The sequence below is a fragment of the Mus musculus genome, chromosome 1 (assembly GCF_000001635.26).
Source record: "Mus musculus strain C57BL/6J chromosome 1, GRCm38.p6 C57BL/6J".
Lineage (NCBI taxonomy): Eukaryota > Metazoa > Chordata > Mammalia > Rodentia > Muridae > Mus > Mus musculus.
In genome coordinates, this window is record NC_000067.6 from 180,309,864 (window position 1) to 180,331,042 (window position 21,179).

The following is a 21,179-nucleotide window of genomic DNA, read 5'->3' on the forward strand; positions in this document are numbered from 1 at the left end:
TCTGCCTCCTGAGTGCTAGGATCAAAGGTGCACACCACCACCACCCGGCTTGGTTATCATTTTTAAAGTCACATTTGTCTTGATTACAGACCATGCTCTGTTGTCTGCTTCATTATGTCCCTAGTGAGAAAAACAGTCTTAGAAATGCTTAGGACTGTTTTCGTTATTTCTTATGAAGCATCAGTACCTACGAAAGGATATATAGACTCGCATGCTTTCAATCATCACAATAAGATGGCTGGGTGCAGGACCACATGCCTGTAATGCCAGCAGTCAGGAGTGAGAGGCAGAAGAAACAGGAGTTCAAGGCCAGTCTGGGTTATATGGACAAAACAAACAAAACAAATGTTAAGTGGACTACAAGCTGCCCTCCCTCTTAAAAACTAGCACTATGTCATGTTCACTAAATTCCCTGCTCAGTCTACCTCCCAGCCTCGCCGTCCACGGAAGCCACCATCCTAACTTCATACACAGATTCTGCATACCCTTTCCCTTGAGCAGTGTATTTAGGTTTTAGGGAGTGGGACACATTTGTTTAGTTTCCTTTTATGAGACAGGGTCTCACTGCATAGCCCAGGCTGGTCACAAACCTGAGATCTTCCTGCATCAACCCACCAGGTACTTAGACTACCGGGGTGCACCACCACGACTCGGTCGTACTCAAGTTTGGTTTGTCTAACACAAGAAACATAATCACGGTTCTGATCACACTGAGGAGCTGAGCACTCGTGAGCACTGTGATGAACGACTCAACTGAATGAATTTCCTGAGCCATGCTTCCGTGTGTGTGTGTGTGTGTGTGTGTGTGCGTGCCTTCACTCAGCATTACATGTGACACGTCTGTCAAGCCCATTCTTGTGTCGTCTCCCACTTACGTTGCAAAAGTGGAATTGGTAGGGTTGTCAGGTGTGTGTATCATCTGCTTGACAAGCTGGTGTCAAGGATTTCCTTTTGTTTTGTTTGAGTGGGATTACAGATGGCTGTGAGCCACCTGAAATGCATGCAGGGAACTGAACCCCACCCCAGTCCTCTTCACCACTAAGCCATCTCTTCAAACCCTGAAGAATCTCATCATGGTCATGAGCAGGTCAGAGGACAACTTAGAGTCTGTTCTGTTTTTCCACCAAGTGGCTCCTGAGGACCAAACTCAGGTTGTCAGCTGAGCCACCTCTATACCCCTGATTATCCTTCTGCTTGCATCTTTATTCCTTGTGCAGGGCTGTTTTTACCCTTGTGTTAACCATCGTTTTCTCTCCTCCTCATCCATGCCTCTGTTGTCTACTGTCACTGATTATTACTGTTGGCTTTCCCCAAAGGTTGTAGCTCAGATTTCTTCTTCTTCTTCTTCTTCTTCTTCTTCTTCTTCTTCTTCTTCTTCTTCTTCTTCTTCTTCTTCTTCTTCTTCATCATCATCTTTCCTTCTCCTTCTCCTCCTTTCTTCTCCTTCTTCTTCCTCTCCTTTTTCTTCCTCTTCTTCCTTTTCTTTTCATCTTCTCCTAATATTTTCTTTATTTTATGTATGTGAATACACTGTCACTATCCTCAGACACACCAGAAGAAGGTATCGGATCCCATTACAGATGGTTGTGAGCCACCATGGGGTTGCTGGGAATTGAACTCAGGACCTTTGGAAGAGCAGTCAGTGCTCCTAACTGCTGAGCCATCTCTCCAGCCCTGTAGCTCAGATTTCAATGGTATTGTTTCTTCTTGCTTCTAATTTATATTTTATTTTTCTAATTATATGTTTGATCTATACTAAGTTCTATTTAAGTCTCTTAAATCCAAAATCACTTTCCTTTTTTGTTTCTGTTGTCTTGCCACCAGTGTGAGTTACTTTTTACACTTCAGACTATCACAAAACACCCGACAGAAGCAAGGTCAGAGAGGATGGCCTCGTTCCCGGTTCATGGCTCAGGGGATAACAATTTATTGCAGCCAGAGGACAGCATGGCAGCAGAAGCAGCTGGGTCTATGGCAGAGGGAATTGGGCATGTGGCTTGTTATAGCTCTGTAGACTAGAAAGCAGAAAGTCCAGACAGGATGCCCGCTACAGTCCCACAGCCCATTTCTATGGACTCAGTCCTCCAACTAGGTTCCATGGCCTCCCAAAACACCAGTGCCAGGAGGGCACCAAGTATCTAAACACATGAGCAGATGGGGGACATCTTGCTTTCAAACTGTACCACCATCGTCGTTGGTTTTTTTTTTTTTTTTTTTTTTTTTTTGTCTACTTGATGGATCCATGTCCTCACTGAGCTGTACCCTGAGGAGAATGGCAGAGGTGGCCTTGCCATGCCGGAGCTCTGACTGCCTCAATGGGCGAGCTGTGCTCATCCTTCTCCTTTTCCTCACACTGGGCTTCATCTTTGTTGTGCTTTGTCCTTTCATTTTGCTTGTGTTTGGGCAACTCCACCCACTCATACTTGCTGGAAACTCTCTTCCTCCTATTCTTTTTTTTTTTTTTCCCCTTGGTTTCCTGAGAAGGTAAGACTGGGATGGCTGGAGGGCAAAGCTGAAATGGGGCTCTGTCTGCCGTGACTCCGGAGCTGTGTCAGGAGTCAGTCCTCCGGTTTGGACAGCACACACAGTCCCTGTAGGGAGGCAGAACCTTCACATTGTTGACCAAATTTAGCTTGTTGCCCTGGAGCCTTCACTTTGGCCAAAGTCAGCCAAGTTATTCACTTCCCCCATTTTACCCCTTTCTTCCACGGTGGCTGTTTCTGATTTCTTTTTCGTCACAGTGGGAAATGCAAAAAACAAAAACAAAAACAAAAACATAAAAACCCACACAAGCGAACAAAGCAGAAACCCTGCATGTAAAGCTGGGGAGAGGTCAGAGACAAAGAATCTGACTCCATTAAACTCCAAGCTGCAGAAAATGTTTCTAGGGACAAGAAAGGCAGTGCATCTGTCACCGGCTTGCCGTCTTCCGTGTCCCAGCGTCTCTATTCTTCCACCAAGTGTAACTACAGTTGTCCTTTAGAATACAAGAGCAGCTGCCTTCAGCCACAAGAATGGTTTGCTTCCTTTTGTATCCATCCACTCAAGTGCACGCCATGAGTCATGTGAGCTTCAAAAACCCAGCAGGACCAAGGTATGTTCATGCCCCAACTAGTGGGGCAAAGCAGGGCAGGGCGCAGACACTCTCCAGGGTGAGTGTCAGACAGAAGGTCTGGGGGAAGCCTGGGAATCTCCCTTGGGTGATGACTCAGGGCCTAGAAACAATGACTTCAGCACAGACAGTGACCTGGAAATCAATCTAGTCAGCTGTCTGGGTTGGAAGAGAGATCCCAAGCCAAGCCGAGCCAGGGAAGCAGCCCAGAAGCTCCCAGCCTGCCCCTCCCCCAACACTCCTGGGCTTGTCTGAGGGCTGGGGTGATGATTTCATTCTGCATCTCCGAGTTTAGTCTCAGGGGCTGCTGCAGTGGCCACAATCTCTGGGTTGAATAATGGGGAAATCAAGCCGACAGGGTAGAGAAGACTTTAGTGGCTAAATCGACATGCAGGTCCATTCATTTAATTGGCAGAGATTTCAGAGTAAGGTCCCTTGCCAATTGTCATAAACATACAATTATAGTCATTAACGACACAAATGGCTGCCTATCGCTAAACACTAATTTCACTCTAGCTAATCATCTTTTTAAATTATTTGCTTATTATGTGCCCACCGCACAATCTCACTTACTCTTCCTAATGACCCCTGAGACACATGTTATTGTTTTTATTTTACCACTGGGTAAATATATATGTCCACAGTGAGACGTGTCATATGAATCTGTGTAGTCTCCTTATGTCCTCCTACCTCAGATCCCTTCCTAAGGTTGGTGATCTCATCTCCCAGTGGCTTTGATCTTGGCTGCTAATGCTTTGTACCCATCCCTCTATAGAAAAGTGGTCCCCGGCTAAACGGGAACAACTTCGCTCTGGAGGTAATTCTCTCTCCTCCCCGCAACCAGAAGCCTAGGGTTACTAGTACTCAGAGACTCCGTGATCCTGGGAGTGGTTAGCGAGAAAAGGGCGTACGGCATGAAAGCGTGGAACCGTGTTTGAATCCACAAAGAGAAGTTGGGTGCGGCAGTGCACAGGTCTGTAATCCCAGTGCTCTCACAGGAGGGGGAGAGGCGGAGACAGGAGAATCCCTGGAAGCTCATTGGCCAGCTCGCTTGGCATTTGCAGCAGAGAAACAAGAGAGGCAAGCCAGAGTCTGGCTCCTCCCTGCCTCCAGGTTGGACAGGTAGTGGAATTCACACTCCTGATAGATAGCCCATGTTTCTGACTTGTCTCTGGCTGAAACTCTGTCTTTGCACCCTTCTGTTGTTTTGTCTGCCCCTTCTCGCTTTGTTTCTCAGAAGTCCTTGTTTTTAAGTGATGTGCTGGGGTTCTACTTCCTGTGAATCTACCCACAACAGCTGAGGAGTGAACACAGGGCTTTAATTCCAGGCCGACTGAGTTCAAACAAGTCTCCACAGCTGTGCGTCAGTTCATCTCTCTGAGTCTAGTCTGACTGTTCTCGTCAGTTTTAAAACGGTGGACTAATATTACCCAATAATTTTCATCCCTTCTTTTCAATAAACCTGGGTATTCACCTCTATTAGGACTTGATTCTCCAAGGACAGTGTCTGTTTCTGGCGTGTGACAAGTTTCCCAGGCTGAAGCCAGAAGGTGGTAAAATCAACGTTAGACCAGTGGTTCTCAACCTTCTTAATGCTGAGACGCTTTAATACAGTTCCTCATGTTGTAGTGACCCCAAACATAAGATTATTTTTATTGCTACTTCATAACTGTAATTTTGCTGCCAATACGAATCACAATGTAAACATCTGTGCTTTCTGATGGTCTTAGGCGACCATTCGATCCTCAAAGGGGTCATGTGCAGACTAAGATCTGCTGCTTTAGAGAACTGGAGCAGCCCTTGAGAAAGAAATGAAACAGAATGGAACGAAAAGACAGGCACCGTTGGAGTGCATCATACTTAATACGCGGTTACTCTCGCATGCGTGGCTGTGATGACATCTGGCAGGAACAACTTAAAAAAGGAAAGGCTTATTCTGGCTCCTGGTTTCAGTTGTGTTAGAGAACTTGTCTATGTCAAGGCAGACCAGGAGCAGAAAGTGAGAGGAATCCGGACCAAGTGTGACCTTCAGTGACCCATTTCTAGCAGCGAGACCCTACCTCCAAAAGCTTCCAGAACCTCCCTGAATCATACTGCCAGCAATCATTTCAGACTTCTTCCCTCCCTCCCTCTTTCCTTCTCTCCCTCTCTCCCTTCCCCCTCCCTTCTTCCCTCCTTCTTCCCCTCTCTCCCTCCCTCTTTCCCTCCCTCCCTCCCTCCTTCCTAGAGTGCTAGAGATGGAGCTAGGCATTCTGGATTGGAGCTCTACCATTGAGCTATACCTCAGCCCCAAACGTCTATTTCTGTAAAGTGAACCTGCTTCATGTCTATCTCCACAGAGCCTTGATAGGAGACCCATGGAGATGCTGAGTAATGACATAAGAATGTCTTTTTTGACCAGCTGCCAATGAATGGGTTTAAAGGCTACTTGTCTGTGGGAATGAGAGGCAGTCAGGGGTCTTATTTTATAATATATTTCGGTTTTGTGCTTACAGAAGAATTCTCATAATACAGTTTATTTGCAATTCTGTTCGTATTCATTTAAATAACCTTATGATGAAAATGAGTGTGTTAGCACTCAGATGCCCTTGAGAATACTTTTCCTTTAAAGGTGGAATAAGGAGTTGGCGATCCTTGTGTTCTAGTTATGAAACCACTCAGAGATTCAGAATTAAGAGAAGTTAAAAAGGCTTTGCTACTTTTTAAAATACAAATTATACAGCAGCTGCATTGTAGCCGACAGGATTTGAAACCTGGGATACCCAAATCCTAAGGCCAAGATCAAGGACATTGGTCTCTTGTAACATCTTAACTTGCCTTGAGGGTAATTCAGCCACAGTAGGAACTTAATTCCTTGTCTGAATGAACAGATACAAAGATGGATGGATCCGGGTATGTGTTGGGTAGGTGGACAGATAAGAGGGTGGGTAGATGAGATGGGTGGGTGTTGGGTAGGTGGACAGCTAGGTGGGTGGGTCTGTAAATGGGTGGATTGTTGGGTAGGTGGACAGATAGAGTGGGTTGATGAATGAGTGGGTAGTGGGATCATTTGGGTACCACTAGCATGTGTTCATTAAGTTACAGCATTCCACTGACATTTTTATACCTGTTAGAGGAATTTGGCTCTGTATAATGAAAGGGGACACTCCTTTTTTAAACAAAAGAACCGAACTTCTCTCTGCTAGCAGTGAAGGACTCACACACAGTTCGCAGGCATTTATGGCTCACAGGCTTCAGCAATCATCTTTCCCAATGCTCTTTTATGGTGAGCGTTCAGATGAGTATTTAATGATTATTCCATTTTTAAAAACAGGCCGAAGTCCACTTCACTTCTTCCTTAGTAATTTATTTATGTATATATGTTTTGCTGTGCTGGGGATGGAACCCACATCCTCGGGCACTCTGGGCAAACTCCCTGGCGCCTGTAAACCATCACCCAGCTTATTTAACCTCCTCATCCTTCAGTCTCATGGCCTATAAAATAGATAAAAATATTGTCTACTTCTTGGATTAGCGTTATAATCAAATGCTTAATACATGTCCATGACATAAAGTATTGAGAATAGCACCTGACACTTCATGCAATTTTAAATAACTATCAGTGTGATTATTACTACTTAACGGCAAAGACTTGGAATTAATAATTGAGTTGCAAATCAATTCCTTAACAACGGGTTTTTTTTTTCTTATTGTAGCTTTACTATGGAATATTAGTTTATATGTCACTCTGCTTGGAACTAGCTCTCTTTTCCTTCCTCCCTCACCTCTTCCCTTCCTTCTGAGCAAGGTCGCCTACAGGAGACCAGATTGTCCTTGAGTTTGCAATGCAGCCAAGGTTGATCTTAACTCTCTATCTTCCTGCCTCTACTCCCCAAGTGAGAACTACAGCTTTCTGATTTTGCCTAATGAGGGCTCTACTCTGGGCTCTTCTGCAGTATCCACAGGATGGGATCATGCAGTGGGGGTCCCTGGAGAAATGGCATCCCAGCCTTCCTCCCCTCTTACCATCTGTCATGACGTGAATGGTCCATTCACGCTTACTAGTTGGCTTCCTTTGGAAGAGCTGTTTATTTCTGATATCAGCATGTGGGCATCCAGGCTTCCTTCGGATGAGCTTCCATTCTCCACGTGCTGTGGCTGGTTGTCATGCCACCTTGGGATGAGAGGAGTTGGTTGGAAAACTTCAAGCAGTGCCCCACCCCCCTGGAGGGAATGCTGCTCTGTAGCTGCATCTTCAAGATGCTTGCCCCACCCCACCCCAGTCCCCAGGATCCTGTAGTAGCTAACGAGCCTGGGCTCCGAACCAGGTGAGGGAGAACACCAGCATCAGGGCTCCATCTTCTGAGTTCTTCCCTAGCAGGAGCACCAGGCCTTTCAGTGGGATGAAGGCCATTCTAGGAGAAGCTTCTCCTTCCTCCCTTGGCCCCCTCCTCCCTGCCCTCTCTACATGGTTTAGCTTCGTACACTCTAATGTGCAGAGCAGACACAGTTAAGGTTTATTTATGTTGCTTTCTTGCTTCTTTTGAGACAGGTCTGATATTCCAGACTAGTCTTCCACTCTGTCCTGCCTCCTTCTTCCAAGTTCTAGGTCTAGGTCTGTGCCACTAAGGCAGGCACACAATAGATAGCTTTAATGACAATCCAAGATCTTCTCCTCCGCTGGGAGGACTGGAGAGCACGATAAAGGGAGGTTTGAGTGGGTGATAAGAAGTAAAGCAAATTATCTCAGCACAAGAAAGGCAAAGGCAGATGGCTTTCTGTAAGTTCTGGGCCAGCCGGGGGTACGTGGTGAGTAAGATCCTGTAGAAGGGGGAGGGGCAGAAAAAGGAGGAAGAAGAAGGAGATGAGAAAGGAAGAGGAGGGAGAGAAAGATGAGGAGGAGGGAGAAGAGGAGGAGGGAAAAGGAGGAGAGAAAGGAAGAGGAAGATGAGGAAGAGAAGGACGAGTAGAAATTCTATATAGACGTCAGAACCAGTTGGCTTTGATTGTGATGTTTATCATAGCACCAAAAGCAACCTAGAACACATAGCTATCAATAAACTTCCCAACATGCTCCAGAATGTAATTCTATGCTTTCTTCCCTGAGTTCTGAGCCCCTCTCATCCTATACTCCAGCCTCACCAAGCCCTGCCTCTCTGTGTAAATGCCCTTGCACACAATGTGCCCTTGCTATTGGACTTCTGTTTCCTGTCGAATGCCTATTCATCCTTTAAGGCCCAGGAGAACCCTGGCCTGATGTGTCTTCACATCTTCTCTTAGCCCAAGGTCTGCCCACACCAGTGATTCCCTGGTACTTAGACAGCTATGAGATCACACACCACACGCTAAATGGTCATTCTTTTTAAGCTCAGCTCCCTTCTGAGTGTGTGAGTTCTCTGAAGACGAATACTAACTATCCTTCTTCATTGCCCTCCCCTTTCCTTTGTTTGCTGCCTAGAAAACCCATTAATGGTTTGATGGATAAGTGAGTGGTATTAATAATGCCAGAGCTAGAAACGAGATGCTCATAACTCGGGCATAGGCTGTGTTGGTGGAAGCGGCTGTGAGCACCTGAAGCATTGCCTAAGGACAGTTTGCAAGCAATAGAGATATAATCTCTGCCTGCACCTCACTGTGAGGGGAAGGAGAAATGGAGGCAGGAGGAACTTCCTCTTCCTGCCAGAGATAGCTTCTGTATTGTGTTAGAATGTTGCAAGGTGACATATTTCAAACCTCTGCCCTTAAAGACTCAGGATGGAAACAACCTTCCTTTGCCATTCCAAAAACCCTAAGGGCCTGAGCACGCAGAACCCACCCCTACCCCCCAACGCTTGGGAGGTGGAAGCAGGAGAATGGGGAGCTGAAGATTCACAGCCACCCTGGACCACATGAAAGCCCATCTCCAAAAACAAAAAACCAGAAATGATACATCCTGCTTTCCTTTCCTCTTCCTGGACTTCCCCTTGAAGCCCCTTCAAAAAACCAGGCCCGCTGTATCAAACCCCAAGGGAAAGGCTCCACAGAAATACATGGGAATCACACACTCATGGTCCTCTTCTCACCGTTTATTGTTGTCCTCCAGGGTCCCCAGATGTCACACAAGTACAGCTAAGCAGAGAAGGGTGGGAAGGCTGCATCTCACGCTACCATCATTTAAGATTTCTGTCAATGGCAGGGTGTCTTGGTCAGGGTTTCTGATGAAACACCAGGACCAAAAGCAAGCTGGGGAGCAAAGGGTTTAGCTTACACTTCCACATCACTGTTCATCATGGAAGGAAGTCAGGACAGGAACTCAAACAGGGCAGAAACCTGGAGACAGGAGCTGAGGCAAAGGTCATGGAGAGGTGCTGCTTCCTGGCTTGCTCCTCATGGCTTGCTCATGCTGTCCTGGCTGGCCAACAAGCCCCAGAGACCTGCCTGTTGCTGCCTTCCCAGTGCTGAGAACCATGGTTTCTGGGTTTTGTTGTTATTTTTAACATGAGTTCTGGGGATCAAACTCACACCCCCCCCAAGGCCTGTGAAGGGAGCACTTAATGGACTGAGCTATCTTCCTAGGCCTAAAGTGTTGCATGTAGTTTTTGCTCCAGGTGGACCTTGCTATTAGCCCCGCCCAGGTTCCTGCAGATCCGCAGATGAAACACACACATTATTTTTTTAAAAAAAGATTTATTTATTTTATGTATATGATTACACCATTGCTCTCTTCAGAGACACCAGAAATGGGCATCAGATCCCATTACAGATAGTTGATGAGCCACCACGTGATTGCTGGGAATTGAACTCAGGACCTCTGGAAGAACAGCCAGTGCTCTTAATCGCTGAGCCATCTCTCCAGCCCCACACATATTAACTTAATTTTCAACCTGCCTTATGGCTCAATGGCTGGGTGCTTCTAATCTCCCGCGGCTAGGGTGCCCTTGCCAATACTCTTCGCTCAGCACCCTAAATCTGCCCTCAACTTTAGCTGCTCAGTTACCTTCTCCTTGTTTAGCAACCTAAAACTGCCCTCCGCTTTAGTTGCTTTTCTAAACTCCCGGCCTAGGCCTGCTCCGCAGATCTCACGTGACAGGTCACCTTTTCTCCCTCCAAAGCAAGGCTGAAATCCTCCTCTATCCCACACATCTGCTAGCTTGCAAGGGGGGGAGGGGCGGGGGCGGGGCGGGGGCAGAAGTCCCTCCTATTCTCCCCAGCTCATTCGCCGTTAGCATCTTTATTGATGGATCAAGAACCAATTGGTGAACAGGACCTTAGCATCAGAACCACCCCCTACACTAAAGCATAATCCTGACCAGACCTTTCAGCAGGGGTATTTAAATGTGTAAACTCACCGTGAGATTTACAAAGCGGGACCTCGCTTGTCTGCATTCATCTCTTCTAGTCCAGCTGTTTCTAGACAGTGAAGAGGTGATATATTTATTATCCCACCCCCAAAGAATGGTTGTCCCCAGGTTGTGGGTCTCTGTGTTTGACTTGCAACAAGTCAACCCACCTATGTAACCTGTTGCTCAGATGTTTGAGAAAGTCAATTGGAAACGAGGTAACTGTATCAATGTCCGCATGGAAATGGAGCATCCCCATAATTACCTTGGGTTTCACTGCAGGAATATTTCCAATCAGCTTGAGTTTCCCTTGCTGGTACCACAGAGCCCCCTTCAGGGTCCCTTCCCAGGTGATTGTACTTGGTGTCAAGTCTACAGTCAAAATAACCATCACACTTGGTTACTAGCTGCTGTTACTGGGACACAGTGGAACCTTTAGAAGGAGGGGGTCTAGTCCGAAGAAGGTAGGACCCTACTGCCTTAATCCTTTGCTCCCTGGCTACCCTAGACGAATGGCCTCTCTCACATCCGTGTTACCTGTCTCGAACTGCACCACATCAGGCTCAGAGCCACAGCGCCAAGAGATGGTGGACAGAAATTCTGAACCAGAACAAACCTTTGTTTTTATAAGTTGACTAACTCAGGTATTTAGTCACAACGACGGGAAGCTGACTAATACAACCAGAAAATACCCACTGAAAGAGAAGCTCATAGGAAACCCATTTGTAGGCAAGGCAGACATCGGCCCTTCAGCAAGTACTTAAGTACCTTCTCTATCCTAGGCATTGCAGATGCAAATGGCATGAGGTATCAAACCGAAGACAAAGAGAGCTGCCGAATGCCAGGGGTGCCTTTAGTAAATAGTGAGTATGTGGATGAATAAAGAATGAGCTATTATGATGGAGGGTGTGTGCAGAAAGGCATCTCGCTAGGAATGGGGGCAGAGCAGGGGAAGTGAATGCTCTCTTCCTTATATCAACCTGGAAGCATAAAGTTCACTGCTTGCTTGTGCCTTCCTGCATTCTGTCACCTGTCACAATGGCAGAGGGCAGCAAGCCTGTGTGTGCATAAGCATGTGTGTTTAGGTAAATGTTTTTCTGTGAGGGCACATGTGTGTGTGCATACATGCCTGTGTACATGTACACACAGAGGCCAAAGTGGACCCTTGGGTTGGCTGGAACAGAGCTGCTATCAGCCAGCACCCAAGAATGGACACAGGGCTATGTGAGGCCTCACAGGTCTGGGATCTGGGATTCCACCAGCTCATGGGTGTGACTTTCTGTCTTTCTCTCTCCATGGTTTGCACCCGGCAGTTTCTTTCCACTCAACACATCGGTTCCAGGTTCTCTTGTCTCTCCGTATTGCCTTTGTTCACTCTTGGCCTTTCCCCTAGAGCCCTCTCTCACTCAGGCCTCATGGGCCCCAGTGTTCCTCACTGGGTCTCCATGGCAAGGATTCTGAAGTTCCATTAGAAGAATCCAACTCTACTTCTGGTGTTTTCATGCCAAGGTACCAGCCAGCCTGGGGATGGCATTCTTGTTCACCACAGCCTAGCCAATCATGGCTCAGAATGGTGCAGTAGTACAGAGCATCTCCATGCAGGGAGCCTGGCCCACACGTACTCTTGGCAGAGCTTGTGGGCTGCCCACTGGCGTCTTTGATGGAGCTATATGCGCCTGGATATGTGCATAACTGTCTGGGGCTTGTAACGTGTTGGCGTTTCTGACGAGAGAACAGAGAGGAATGGCTAGACAGGCTCACAGGTCACCTCCTTCGACCCGTGCTGTCCATCTGGAGGTAAGACAGTGTCAGCCAAGCTGGGTGTGGTGGCACACGCCTTTAATCCCAGCACTTGGGAGGCAGAGGCAGGCAGATTTCTGAATTCGAGGCCAGCCTGGTCTACCAAGTGAGTTCCAGGACAGCCAGGGCTACACAGAGAAACCCTGTCTCGAAAAACCAAAAACCAAAAAAAAACAACAACAAAAAAAAAAAGACAGTATCAGCCTGAGAACAGAAGTCCTTGAGAGCCTTGCTGTACCTGAGGCAGGCTTTATGCTAGCATTAACTCTTGGATCTTTTTTAGAACTTGGGGCTAGCAGTTGAAGGTCTACTCTTTAAGAAAACATAACGTCTGGAGTATTTAACACACACTGTTTCATAGATCTTCATAAGAATGCTCAGAAGTTGGGCTGGAGAGATGGCTTAGAGGTTAAGAGCACCGGCTGCTCTTCCAGAGGTACTGAGTTCAGTTCCCAGCAACCACAATGGTGGCTCACAACCATCTTTAATGGGATCTGATGCCCTAAAATAAATAAATAAGTAAGTAAGTAAATAAATAAATAAATAAATCTCTGAGAGAGAGAAAGAGAGAGAGAGAGAGAGAGAGAGAGAGAGAGAGAATGCTCGGGAGCAGGATTATAACTCGTGCCGTTTTGACAGACCTTAAAGCTGAGTTCTGGTTTCTTGCCAGGGATACACAACTAGACCAAGGAGATGGTATCCTCTGTGGGAGCTCTGCCCCTTTCTACCTGCTCAGCACTGACTGAAAAGTGGGCCTGGTATGTTCTGGATGTGCTGGGCCCCCATTAGTCTGGAGGGCAGAGGCTGTATTCTCTGTATGGACCCATGGGCCTGACACACAGTTCGCACGCAACAGTGGATCACCCAAATGAATGCTTTCTTGCTGTCTCCAGATCAAGAGGGGAAGTGACTAGGGACAGGACTGAGAGAAAGGACAGAGCAAAGCTGCTCTGATGCTTCTGGCCCAGACCTGGGAGTCCATGGGGTGACCTCCCTCAGGGACAGAGCTTGGCCTTAGTCATGCCTTGGGCCCATGAGGTTTTGAAAAGCAAGGTCTGTGGAGCAAGGGAAAGGCAGAGGAGACCTTTGCCCTAGCCATGCATGGTTGTGGAACATGCTTCCTGCTCCCAGCAGCTGGCAAGCCAGTGATTTCCCTGGTGTGCTTGATCCTTGGTTCTTCTGCACCGCCACTGATGGCTTGATTAGGTTTTGTTTCTCAACATAACAAGCATGTATAGACCTAGTCAGTGTGGAGCTAAAAGTCTAAGAGTGGAGAGGTAATTAAACTAGGGTCCTAGCCTTTGAAAAACCCTGGTAGAGGACAAAGATAGAGGCATCAACTGTTATATGTAGTGTCACAAATAACAGACTTACATATGAAGTGAAATACTGACGTGGTGTTAGTCCAGGGAATACAGTAAAAATATCAACAAATGACTCAACAGTCGTGATGGCTAATCTCGGTTGTCAACTTGGCACACTGAGAAGAAAAAACTTTCCTTTATTAGACTGGCCTGTGGGCATGTGTGTGAGGCATTTTCTTGATTGCTAATGGAGGGAGGCGGGCCCAGCCCACTATGGGCATTACCATCCCCTAGAGAGATGAGCGTAAAAAGTAATAATTCTTTTTTCCCCTCCTAGCCCATGCTCCTGGAATGATGACTCTGAGACTAATTATTTATAAATAAATGCCAAGGCCATAAGCTTTGACTCATTCTCCAGCCAGCTCAGACAATTCTGCGTCTTCCACACAGTTAGTTACCTCTCCACAGCTTCATGCCTCCAAGTCCAGGGACCAGTCTCCTCTTTATTCTATACTGAGTTCAGCTGCTTGGTTTATGTCTGTTTCCTCAGCGTTCCAGGGTGAATCTCCTCGATTCTAACCTGAATTCATCAACTTGCTGGTTAGTTACCTCTCCTTCAGTCCCGGCCTCCTCTGTCTCAACACTCTCCTAGCCGTCTGATTTCTTTCAGTCAGCTTAGATGTTTAAAGCTTTCTGCATGTTGTGATGGTCAAGAGTCCACAGTTCTCCCTCATGAGCAGTGTTCCAGGGTACAAGCAACAGCCAGCCAGCTCATACCCATTCGCTTCTATATAGATAATACATTTTTTTCTCAATTCAAATAAAGCTGCTATGCATATTTTTGCATATGTATTTTATGTATGTATGTGTGTGTATGTATGTATGTATGTATGTATGTTGGTACGTATTTATTTTACCAGTCCTGGAGAGTGAGCCCAGAGCCTTTCACCTGCTAGGCAAGCGCTACTACACTGAATTGTGTTCCTTGGACACTTTTCTTGTTTTCAGTAACACTTAAAGGTCATTGTTCTTCTGTGTGTATGCTCTTTGTTTTGTTTATGGCAGTGACTCACCACGTAGCCCAGGCTGGCCTTGAATTCCCTCTGCCTTCTGCTCTCTGAGATTATAACTGTGTACCACATGCCCACTTCTGTGTGAACACAGCCCGAGTTCAGGTCTGCAGCACCTGCATACATAGCCAGGAGTACTGGCTTGAACCTTTAATTCTAGCATTGGAGGTGGGAGCTATGGAAGGTGGATCAGTGAAACTCACTGACCAGTCAGGCTAGCCATACCAGGGTAGTGAGAGACCTTGTCTGAAAAAAAAATAAGAAAGGAAGAAAGAAAGGTCTCTATTGACGCTTGACCTCCAAACGCACATGTGTACATCTATCCATCCATAACTACATACTACACACACACACACACACACACACACACACACACACACACACACACACACATGCACGCACACAGAAAGAGAGATTGTTTACCCAAAATCTCAGGGACTTTTCTGCTTTTCTTTTTGAGACAAGATCTCATGTATAAGAGGCTGGCCTTGAACTTGCTATGTAGTAGAGTGTGAGCTTGAATTTCTGACCCTGCTACCTCCACCTCCAGTGTAGTGCATTGCAGCTGCAAACCACCACCTCTAGTTTATGTGGCTCCAGAGTTCAAACCCAGCTTGTGACTGCTAGGCACTTTACCAGCCGAGCCAATCTCCTGTGTGTTCTTGTGAAAGTTTCATGTTTTTACATTTAAGGATCTTTTTTTTTTCCATTTTATTATATGTGTATGAGTGTTTTGCTTGAGTGCACGTGTGTTCACACATGTGCAGTGCCTGTGGAGGTCAGAGAGGGGTTTGGATTCTGTGGGACTGGACTTACAGACGGTTGTGAGTCACCATGTGGTACTGGTCATTGAACCCAGGTCCTCTGGAAGAGCAGCCAGTGCTCCTAACAGCTGAGCCATCTCTCCAGCCCTGGGTTTTAAAGTAACTCTTGACAACAGGTGATGTTAGTTTTTCTATTTTCTTCTTTGTCAAAGCTATTTTGTCTCTTCTAAATTCTTGTGTTTCCCTATGACGCTTATGAAATAAAAATACAAAACAAAAAACTACTGGGATATTTTGCTTACATTGCATCTGTTAGTAAATTTGAGAGGAACTGGCATCAAGAATACTGAGTTGAGGAGAAGAGATGGTTCAGCTAACTACTGGCTGAGCACCGACTGCTCTTCCAGAGGTCATGAGTTCAAATCCCAGCAACCACATGGTGGCTCACAACCATCTGTAATGGGATCTGATGCCCTCTTCTGGTGTGTCTGAAGACAGCAACAGTACACTCATATACATAAAATAAATAAATCTTCAAAAAAGAGAGAGAGAGAAAGAATATTGAGTCCTCTAATCTATGAACATGGTCCATCTTTCAGTTTTTTCAGGTCTTTTTTTTTTTTTTTTTCTTAGCACTGTTCTGTGTTTTTTGCCTCCAGGTCGTATGCATGCGTCTTCATGTGTACCCCTAAGTATTTAACAGCGTTCATCGCTCTTACTTCTCTCAGCCTCACTGCTGTGGTGTGGTCACATGGTCAAGTCCTAACTTCAGTACCTCAGAATGAGATTACAAGAGAAAGGTGGATCTTTTAAACAGTAATTAGGGTTAAAGTAGGTATGGTGGTTTGAATATGCTTGGCCCACGCAGTGGGGCCAATAGATGTGGCCTTGCCAAAGTAGGTGTGTCACTCTGGGCGTGGCCTTTGAGACCCTCATCCTAGCCACCTGGAAGCCAGTCTTCTTGAGCTGTAGAACTCTCAGCTCCTTAATCTCACACTTCTACCCTCAAGAACTATGCGAAAATAAATCTCTGTCGTTTCAACTAGCCAGGCTATGGCTCTTTCTTAGTAACAATAGAAATATAACACATTTCCTAAATTTAGTTATATTTCTGGTGGTTTTTTTATAAATTCCACTAGATTTCTTTCTCTGCCGACACACATCTTGTGTTCAAACAATAGTTTTACTTCTTTCACCCTAAAGGTCTTTTATTTCTTTTTCTTGTGTGACAACACTGACCAGGACATCAAGGGTGTCACATAGTTCAAACTGGCTTTGCATTTGCAGTGTATTTGAAATGGGACTGTTGGGATTATAGGCACATGGTGCCTCACTGAGCCTTCCAAGTACAACGTTGAACAAGAGTGATAATCAGGGACGCCTAACCCATTACAGTAGAGTACATCTGCCCATCCTTCATTGTTAGAGGATGATGTCAGCTAAAGATTTTACACCACCACTCTTTATACATATTAATTTTATAGCATCAATCCCATCCCAAAAGCGAGCAAATTGGGGAGGGTCCCAGAAAAGTTAGGGAGTAACTAGTTGTAAAGAACTGGCATAAGGAGAGTAGCAACAAGCATAGAGCCTGTGAGTGATCCACACAGCACTGATCAAGCTTTGCCAGCTGTGGTACCAGGGTGCACGTGTTGATCAAATGCCACGCCTCTTTGGATTTTTTTTTCTTTTTTGGAGCCTTCTTTACCTCCCCATATGCCCTCCCTTCCCCAACACCGCATTAAAACCAAGGAGAGGTGGGTGCAGCGAACTTTATTGATGGTATTCAAGAGAGTAGGAAGGGCTCCCTAGGCTCATCCTGTTACTATGAGGGTCTGGGGTGGAAATTGTGAGGGAGATGCTCAATGTTGGGGCCAAGTTGGGATAGGGACTCCTCACCAACTGAAGGCCTCTCTCTTGCTCTCAGTGTCCTTGCTCGGGTGGGTTATCCAGGGTTTCTTACTCCTTGGAGGCCATGTAGGCCATGAGGTCCACCACCCTGTTGCTGTAGCCATATTCATTGTCATACCAGGAAATGAGCTTGACAAAGTTGTCATTGAGAGCAATGCCAGCCCCGGCATCGAAGGTGGAAGAGTGGGAGTTGCTGTTGAAGTCACAGGAGGCAACCTGGTCCTCAGTGTAGCCCAGGATGCCCTTCTGTGGGCCCTCAGATGCCTGCTTCACCACCTTCTTGATGTCATCATACTTGGCAGGTTTCTCCAGGCGGCATGTCAGATCCACGATGGACACATTGGGGTTAGGAACACGGAAGGCCATGCCAGTGAGCTTCCCGTTCAGCTCTGGGATGACTTTGCCCACAGCCTTGGCAGCACCAGTGGATGCAGGGATGATGTTCTGGGTAGCCCCACGACCATCACGCCACAGCTTTCCAGAGGGGCCATCCACAGTCTTCTGGGTGGCAGTGATGGCATGGACTGTGGTCATGAGCCCTTCTACAATGCCAAAGTTGTCATGGATGACCTTGGCCAGGGGGGCTAAGCAATTGGTGGTGCAGGATGCATTGCTGACAATCTTGAGTGAGTTGTCATATTTCTCGTGGTTCACACCCATCACAAACATGGGAGCATCGGCAGAACGGACGGAGATGATGACCCTTTTGGCTCCACCCTTCAAGTGGGCCCCCGCCTTCTCCATGGTGGTGAAGACACCAGTAGACTCCACGACATACTCAGCACTGGCCTCATCCCATTTGATGTTGGGGGGAGGGCAGTCTCGCTCCTGGAAGATGGTGATGGGCTTCCCGTTGATGACAAGCTTCCCATTTTCAGCCTTGACTGTGCCGTTGAATTTACTGTGGGTGGAGTCATACTGGAACATGTAGACCATGTAGTCGAGGTCAATGAAGGGGTCGTTGATGGCAACAATCTCCACTTTGCCATGTAGAGAGCAGATGGCAACCCTCGTGACCAGGCGCCCAATATGGCCAAATCCGTTCACACCGGCCTTCACCATTTTGTCTACGGGACGAGGCTGGCACTGCACAAGAAGATGCACTGTCTCTGGAACAGGGAGGAGCAGAGAGCTGCCTCTTTGAATTTTAATTTCTAGTGTAAATGAAGCCTGTAACAACGCCTACCTGACAGTGTTGTTATAAGGTTGACAATATGCAAATTGTTTTTCTCTTGTGTGTGTGTGTGTGTGTGTGTGTGTGTGTGTGTGTGTGTGCGTGTGTTAGAGGTAAGGAGGGATTGCTGAGACAGGATCTCAGATAGCCTAAGATGCTTTCAAACTCTTGATGTAGCTAATAGTGACTTTGAACTTCTCATCCTCCTGCCTCCACCACTACAGTGCTGGATTACAGGTTCGTGTCACTAGGCCAACAAGCCTGGCTTGTGCGGTGCTGAGGACCAATCACAGGGCATGGTGCATGTTAGGAAGGCATTCTGTTACCCATACTATGTCCTTAGTCCTGTATACATATTCAAAATGTGCCTAAACCAGTGTCTGGAAATAGCAAACACTACGTCGAAGTGTTAACTTTTGCTTTACGTTGTGGGAGCCAGCTAGATTCTATGGTAGGATATAAAGCCTGCTGTGCTGACTTCCAATCTGGGGACTTAAACCCTGCCAAACCCTCTCAGTGTCATGGTTAGGACTATCGTCTTGTCTCCCTTACATCCAAGCCAGAAGTTCCATCTCCATGTCCTGTCTGACAGCAGCTGACTGGCCAAGGATTACTCAGAGACTAAGGGCATGTTCCAGCAGCCTTCATTTCTCACTAGGGAAGGTTGACTGACTCACCTACAAGAGACAATAGCAACTAGGAACAGCTTCTCAGGGGCCGGCAAGGTAGAGATTTGTGGGAGCTTTGCTAGGCTCTTCAGTTGCTTCTACTGAGGCATTTATCACCTCTCAGATTAGACTTCATAGCTTGAGTAACTCCTCTTCTTGCCACTAGGGACCAAAGGAGGGAGTCTAGATAGAGGTGGCTTCTTTGTCTCACGGTAATACTAGAACACACACAGGACAGGCATCTTTATTCAGCCCCATTGAGGGTGAGAGGGAAACCAGATTCAAGCCTTCCAGGGTATGTTAAAAAAAATAAAAAATAAAACAAAAACAAAACAAAACAAAACCAGAAAGGACTTGTCCGATTCCAGGAATTCTTGGCTGGAAGGGCTCTTGGTTTCAAATTTGCTTGAGTCTTTTCCTGACCAAGCTGCAGGTTGCTTTGCTCACTTCAACGGTATTGTTACATAAACAAGTAAGCTGTCTGCTTGCTACAGGCGGTCAGGTTTTCCATCCGAGGTTTGGCTAATCAGGATATATGGGCGGATACAAGCTTAGGATTCTTAAATCTCCTAAACCTCGCAGCTGTGTTCCCTGTTTCCACTAAACGCTAGAGTTTAAGATTTAGGGAATTATGCAAAACAGGCTTGCAGTGCCGGGTGGGGCTTAAGTGTGTGTGTATGGGGGCAGGGAGTGTCCCCCGCCCTCCAGTGTTGCCTGGTGCCCCCCCCCCTTTATTTGAGGGTAGAGTAGAACCCTTGAAAACGCAGGAGTAAATTCACAGGAGACTGAGCAAGTGGTTGAAGACATTGATCGGGCCTCAGCCCCAGGACTATGCTTTTTCTTAAAATAACTTTTTGAGAGTTGAGTGCAAAAATACGCGAACAGCACAGCCTCTGTGTGCGTTTATAGATAACTGCTTAATGCAGAGCTCCTTCACACATCTAGCCTACAAGACACTCAGCAGCTCACAGTCCAACCAGTCTTCCAAAATTCTACCATGGTGCATTAAAACCTAAAACTGTGCAAGGAAATGCCCTGCAATATATGCAATATACCTTGTAAAAAGTTGCCTATTGTAGTACAAGTACACCCTCTGCTTAGGCAGAATATTACCCCTCTTTCGATGCTAGAAAAATCCCCCCCCCAGCAGCTTTGTTTAGCACACTCAAAATTTTATTAAAAACAGTTTTCAAACGTAGCTTCATAAAACTAGACACCAGCAAACCTTGGTCGAGGGATGGAAAATAAATCGTATATCTTTAACCCGCAGAAGTTAAAGTCTTTTTTTTTTTTTTTTTTTTTTTTGTTAGCTAACAATGGAAACTTTTTTTTTAAGTGTTTCCCTCCCTCGGTTTGCCAAGCAATAGAAAAAAAAAAAAAAAAGAAGAAAAGAAAAACTTGTTCCGCTGAGTTCAACCCCAGACAGGCTCACAACTTCCTTCCTGCTTTCCTCCCCCAAGCCCCCGCCTCTCTGCCTCCTCCCTCAACCCCCAACTTTTTTTTTTTTTTTTAAATCTTACATTGAACAAACACTGAAGTAGCAGGGAGCAGACGCTGACAGCGGTAGTGTCTCCAACCAAGCACAGAGCAACGCAGGGTCGGCCTGGCGGTGTCCCCTCCGGGATCGCCTAGTCCCTGCGCCGGTACATTCAGCTTCGTTGCACCCCACTTTTTCCGTCTTCCATAAGTTGTTGCGGAAACCCTTTGGGAGCTTTTTTATTTTTTTAAAAAAACTTTAAGCCACTTGGTCTGTACGAGCCCGGAGTCCCCGGGGCATGTCGCCTGCACGGGACCTGGAAGTCTGAGCAATTGCAGGTAAGCGTGGCGGCTCCTTCCTGGCCCTCGTCTCTGAACCCTCTTTCCGCTCCATCTGTGCTGGGGTTCCTCTGGGTGTTCCGGGGTCCGAGCACAGCACGGAGGTGAGGGCTAGAACGACGGAGAAGGGAGGCTGATTTGGGACGGTAGCGTGGCGTGGCCTTGGGGGCAGAGGAGGCGATTCGACTTTCCCATCGCCTTCCGGGCCGCTGCGCCGCCACCACCTCCCCGGCGCGCTGCGGGCGTCTGGGGCTCGGCTTGCC

The 21,179-nt window shown here is 46.8% G+C and overlaps 1 protein-coding gene and 1 pseudogene across 3 annotated transcripts in view; one reads left to right on the plus strand and one right to left on the minus strand.

Annotated features, from left to right (window-relative positions):
• Positions 1 to 17,105: 17,105 nt before the first annotated feature.
• Positions 17,106 to 20,686, minus strand: Gm5069 (predicted pseudogene 5069; annotated as a pseudogene). The gene has a single exon (NR_003623.1). The product of NR_003623.1 is annotated as a predicted pseudogene 5069 (transcript).
• Positions 20,527 to 21,179, plus strand: part of Itpkb (inositol 1,4,5-trisphosphate 3-kinase B) — a 94,413-nt gene continuing 93,760 nt past the window's right edge. The window contains exon 1 of one of the 2 annotated variants that reach the window (XM_006496902.4): positions 20,527 to 20,916. The gene's annotated coding sequence lies outside the window, so the exon portion shown is untranslated. The remainder of the gene's footprint in view (positions 20,917 to 21,179) is intronic. The other variant, NM_001081175.1, reaches the window with a different exon arrangement.